The sequence below is a fragment of the Oratosquilla oratoria genome, chromosome 11 (genome assembly GCF_046742065.1).
Source record: "Oratosquilla oratoria isolate Oo_2021 chromosome 11, ASM4674206v1, whole genome shotgun sequence".
Classification (NCBI taxonomy): domain Eukaryota; kingdom Metazoa; phylum Arthropoda; class Malacostraca; order Stomatopoda; family Squillidae; genus Oratosquilla; species Oratosquilla oratoria.
Window position 1 is genome coordinate 35,581,264 of NC_134787.1, and position 6,000 is coordinate 35,587,263.

A 6,000-nucleotide genomic window follows, 5' to 3' on the forward strand; every position below is an offset into this window, starting at 1 on the left:
GAACGCCTTCTTGACTGTTCCCCATAAGGGACGTGTCAAAAGTGGGTCCTGAGACTGTGCGTGTGAGCTGCTCTTTGTCTGATCTTTCTTAGAAAACCTGTTCGATATGGGTGTCCCTTCAGAGATTTTCTCTCTATCGACATTGCTTTTGCAGTCATTAAGATTCTCAAGCCTGTCCACCACGTCAAGGTGTCAACTCTCGTACAGGCTTGAGGCTTGTTGATCATTACCTCTTCGATATCGGGAGCCTTCACGAATAAATTCCCTGTACTCTTTATGTAATGGATAGTCCCAAAATAGCAACATTCAACATTCCTCTTTAATTAATTATATCCAAAGCCTTTACAGTACACACTGACTAAAGTCGAGGAACAGTTATGTTTTTGTATTTAATGAAGAGACAAACGTGAAAGCGTTTGAATTCGTACATACTGTATTGAACCATGACATTCTGCACGTAATTGTAAGCTTCAATTATTCCATTTCCACTGCATGAAATGACATACAGCTATCACTATCTATTCAATAGTTTTGCGCCAATAACGGAGGCCACTGTTTTTGCTTCGTTTCTATTTATCCACTCGTTTCTTCTGGGCATTCTGTTATTCCTGAGAAAGGACAGTGCAAGCAAAGCATAGGGAATCGTGCTCTCAATTACGTGGGTATGAAAGTAAATAATTGAACATTAATGTAATGGTTAGAATATTAATGAACGCCAGATAATGAGCAAACTGATGACAATGATAATGACGACTGCTGCTCAGGGTAGTGAAAGACCGCCTCCGCCTCCTCCTCCTCCTCCTCCTCCTCCTCGGACATTTGTCCCAGCCGCAACTGTCCCTGCCCTGATGGCAAAGCAAACTACATCCAAAAAGGCATCGTACGTTTTCTTCTTCTTCTTCTTTTAACACCATTAGGCTGAGATCCCATCGACATAACAAAACCAACACATTGGAACTTAACTATATATTTTCCAGTTACCTTTTTCATCAAAACTTTTTAGTTTTCATAACAGGATATCAAAATACACCATAATAGCATCCCACTACTTACCCCACATCAAATACAAGTTATCATCTTTTATGGCGACAGGCAGACGACACTAAGCAACAGGCCAAGTATCATGGAATGCCTCATGTTCAACGGGGAACGTTGCCACCTGTTGAAAGCGACAAAATCGCATGCAGCAGCAATTTGACTGGTGATGATCAGGTTGGAACACCCTTGGCCGGACTATGCGACAATTCCGCATGCCAATGTTACCTCATTGGAAACGCACATTTTAAGAGTTTACAGGAGCAAGTGTGACTACAAAAATCTAACAAATTCTTCGACCTTTTCTGATTTTGACATCTTTCTACGTCATAGTGATTACAAAAATCCAACAAAATATTCGACGAAACTTTCCCGTTATAGCTTACTACGACGTATCACAAACAAAACTGTGTACTTCATCTTATCACCCACTCTAGGCTCAGCATCGGTCTACGAATGGTCGACGACGTAAGTTATCACAAATAAAGTCGAAGAAACGATAAGACCGCACATCCCCACACGGTCCCGTTGGTATACACAACTAAACAGTCTAATGTATCACAACATCTCCCGTTCCTAGTTATGGCCTGTAGTTCACCGGCGCTTCTATCATCTTGCGCCGGGGATGTCTTGATAACAAACTTCGGAAAATATTGGTGTGTGTGTGTGTGTGTCGCGCGCACACGTGTTCACAAAAATGCTCCTGTAACTTGCTCCCTTTCTTATTGGTGAACTTCATGGATGACAGTTGTTTCGGTTACCCAACTGATCCAGTCCCCATACACACGCGACCACCATCACCATGTCCTTTAGAAGAGTACACGTTGCTCGGAAGTCACTCCCTCTCTCCCTGTACCCAAAGCAACGCATTTCAAACCCACAGCCTCCTTTAGACATGACGTCATCAAAACAAATGTCGTCCATCTTGGCGATATCGAAAATGTAAACAAAGACGACAAGGACCGACTTCAGAAGGTTAGTAAAATGAAATTGTAAACCCCTACCAAATATTTGGTTATCATAATCGGTGTGAGTGAAAAAAAAACAGCTCACTAAAACCCGAAAATAATCACAAAGCGCAAACCAGGAAGACCGTAAGAGGGCATTTAATCCCGGTCATGTTAAACCTAACTTCAAGGAGCACTTTGGAAATAATTGAGTTCACAAATTTTATCAAGTACATATTCTGTTCCCAAGAGAATACTTATAATTTACAATGCCATTCTTCAGGCCCTTGAAACAGTCCTCGTGTTTGTGATTTGTACATTATATCAACGCTACTTTAAAATATAATAATTATACAAATCAACAATGACTGAGAGGTTCTACTTTGTTGCAAGTATCACATGACTACACCGTCACAGGCTGCCTCGGGTGAGTAAAGAAGAAAACCAATCATCGATTTGTATCCCCACACGTCATAATGACGTCACGAACTCATGGTATACGCAGGGAAGCACCCGATACTGCACTGCGCGTTACGCGTGGTTTGCGAAAAAAAAAAAATATATATATATATATATATATATATATACACACACACACATCCATCCATCAATGGGTCCCTTCTTCACATACTCTTGGCCCCCTTCCCATTCTCTTGTATGACGTCATAATTGTTTTCCCATAGAATAGATACTACGTGTCTGATGTGGTGTGGTGATTCTGGGCCAAGTGATCAAAGAAGACAGGGTAAGATCAGGACAGTCGTTATGAGGCAGAGAAAGGGCGTTGGGAAACAATTGTAATCTCGCCTGATTTGCATCCAATCTGGGATGTTCATTATTATGTGACGTAGTAAGACGGGTCTATACTGTTATTCTTAATAACAATAACAGCAACAATAAGAATTATAACAGAACAGCTGTAACAATGACAACCATAATAAAATTAACATTAGTAACCATAATAATAATATTAATTATCATCATCATAAAAACGATAACAATAACACTGATGGCGATCGCCAAGGACCATGCGCTATAATGATTTTATTACACCTGCTCTCCTTCACGACACCTGTCGCTCCTTTGGACGTGAACACCTGCACGTCACAACCGCACGAACCAATCGACCTCCCTTGGTGCCCGCACTATGTCCCTGCAGGAAAGCTGGCACCAAGAGTGGGGAGAGTGCCAAGTACTCAACAGGTGACCCCTGTCGCTAACCAGGAAGAATATAGAAAAAAGAAAGAAAATGAAGAGACGGAAAAGGAAGAGAAGACGAACTTGCTCACAATTAGGTAAAAAAGAAGCACGAGGAAAAGGTGAAGAAAAGAGAAAAGAAGAGAAGACGAAGAAGAGGACCTTGGAGAACAAGAAAAAATTAAGCAGGTAAAGGAGAGGAAGAAGAGAAATGGAAAGGAAAAGGAAAACGAACAAGAACGAGAGTAAGAAGACAAATATAAAATGAAGAGAACAATTGAGAGGAGAAAATAAAAAAGATAAGGGAAAAAAACGAGGGAGACGAAGAGAGAAAATAAAACGGAATACAAGCTAAACTTAGGCGGCCCCATTCCCCACCACCAAATCTGCAACCCACACAAACTTGTTTGAACCCACGGAAACGTGACCCCAAATCACTATCACCTGTTACTGTGACTCAAAACAATACTCATGCAGGTCATAACTCACTAATCAGCTGAATAAAATCACAGTTCACCATAAATAAAACTGTGAAGTACGTTAGTGAAAGAGACGCTCACTCATTGGACTAACCATAACCCAAACGGATTATCATCGGTGTCGTCGACGCCAGTACCTGACGAGGGCTTAGCGAAGTCGTTGTACAAACGTTGCAACACACGATTCCCTTTATTAAACAATACCCACGTGGTTACGCCTGAGGTGGCTTCACTCACCCCCATCCCACCCACACGAATCGATCTCTTCCACCTACTCACACGCTTGATGGGTTTTATTTCAAGTCAACGCAAACCCAACCAGAAGTCAGTGCAGGACTTCAGGCGCGATTGCAAAGTGTATGGAATGAGTTTGTGGCAAGATAACAGTTTAACTGAGACAACATGGATTATCATGCGACATCTCACAAAGTGTAGACCAAGCCTATTTAATCAAATGTACATGGTTATGATATGGAACTCCTGCCATTCGTGTCCCATGAACTTGGTTCTGAAAGGATCGACTTGCCCTAAAAACAAAACTCAGTTTAACTGAGGCAGCGTAGTAAAGTCCGGAGAGCTTCAGCAGTTCATTTTTTCCACAAATATAAAATGCCATTCCATATGCCTGAAGAGTTCTATGATGACTTGTGGTTGGGTACGGGCTGACGATGGAATTACTAGGTGAATCGGCCAGCACATTGCGTGCGAGTCACGTGGACGTTCACATCCTATCCACCTGCATCGGAGAACTGGAGAAAGTTTGCACTCCACCCCCACCCCTACCCCCAACTCCTTCTCCCTCCCTCTTGAGTTGATCGCAAGACGGACGCAGCTTGGGTATACTTGGTATATCAGCTCCGGGTACCAAAAAGAAGATTCAGAATATTCGACACCACGCTCGTTGCAAGAATAGGTCGCTTGTCCAAATGTTAAGAATTAATTTTTAATTGCAGTCCACCACCGCATACACTTCGTGGGGTTAAAACAAATTGTATAACTTCGAGTAATGTTATATGGAAACTACTGGTTTGACATATAAACTATATAAAACTTGTATCCACAAAATGCCTACCAACAGAAAGAATACACACATCATGCTTAAGAATAACTATTATGTGATTTCGGGTAATCGATAAAGTTATCGCATTTCAATCTGAAGATGTTCCCAGAACCCTGCTTTTCACAACAGTACAACACGGCTACGTTTCATTGCCATTCCACAACTCACTACTAAGATTAATCCGCTATTCGTATTTGTTCGTATTCAATGTACTCATTGGGAAGAATGAATTATAAATAAACCAGAAATGCATTTGGTAGAATAACGTCCAAATACATTATGCTCTTAAAACGTTTGTTCCACTTACGAGTAATATCCTGTTATATCATGGCTTCTACACAGCTGCAACGCAACGCTTCCGTATAATGTTGGTATCCTTACCTTGTCCACGCTGCCCTACAGGTGAAGATGGAAGCAAAACAAACAAATTCAATGTAACGCTAATGAATCACTCGTCACTCAATCAAATCACATCGATTGCACTGCTTACACCTTCTTGTCGCACTGTCTGACACTTTCTGAGTTCTCATAGATATACGGGGTCTGAGGTACAATACTATGTACACCAATACGGCTGTCGCCAGGCCTGAAATCGTATGTCTGACAGCTTGGAGAGATTTTTAATCGTACGCCCGCCAGCCATGTTCGTGATGCCGGCAGGTCGATTGAGTTGCACTTGAGACAAAATATTTATTTCCAACTAATTTAAATAATTCACTCGTGAGATATAGCCTCCAGGTTTATGTGAAGGCACATTTGATATTATAACAGCTTCCAATGACGCACAAAGAATGAAAGAAATGTAATTATGTATGGCCAGATAATACGCAACTACGATTTCTTGGATTATTGGCTTCTTGGTCGTCAAATACTTATGTGCGTTTTGATCAAGGACGTACTGAACATGCGCCTTTAGAAAAAAATACAAAATTATACCATTTTCATACTCTGAATTTTGAGCGAAACAAAGTGTACACCAGTTAATTAAAACTTGAATGTTGATCAAATTCACTACTCTAATACTATTTTCACTCACACAATTACATAATTCAAAATAGGGGCATGGGAATTGGAATTTGGTTTCAAGCGGAAGGTGATATCAAATGACTTTTCATCATTCTTTGGTGTCCTCTAGACTGTTCTGAAAAATAGAAACTACTGGCAGCATTCCTTATATATACTGTCTCAAATAACATCTTAAGAATATGCTAAGAAGGCGGGGGTGGAAAGGTGTAAACGCACTGTCTTCGCGTATAATTCAATCTGTTTGACTACTACTACT

At 41.0% G+C, this 6,000-nt stretch overlaps 1 protein-coding gene across 6 annotated transcripts in view; it reads right to left on the reverse strand.

Moving 5' to 3' along the window:
* LOC143029737 (alpha-tocopherol transfer protein-like) overlaps window positions 1-5,258 on the reverse strand; it is a 94,041-nt gene extending 88,783 nt beyond the window's left edge. For 4 of the 6 annotated variants that reach the window (XM_076192619.1, XM_076192617.1, XM_076192618.1 and 1 more), the window contains exon 1: window positions 5,100-5,258. The gene's annotated coding sequence lies outside the window, so the exon portion shown is untranslated. Of the gene's footprint in view, window positions 1-5,025 lie in introns of all 6 variants that reach the window. The other 2 variants (XM_076192614.1, XM_076192616.1) reach the window with 2 other exon arrangements.
* Window positions 5,259-6,000: the final 742 nt, after the last annotated feature.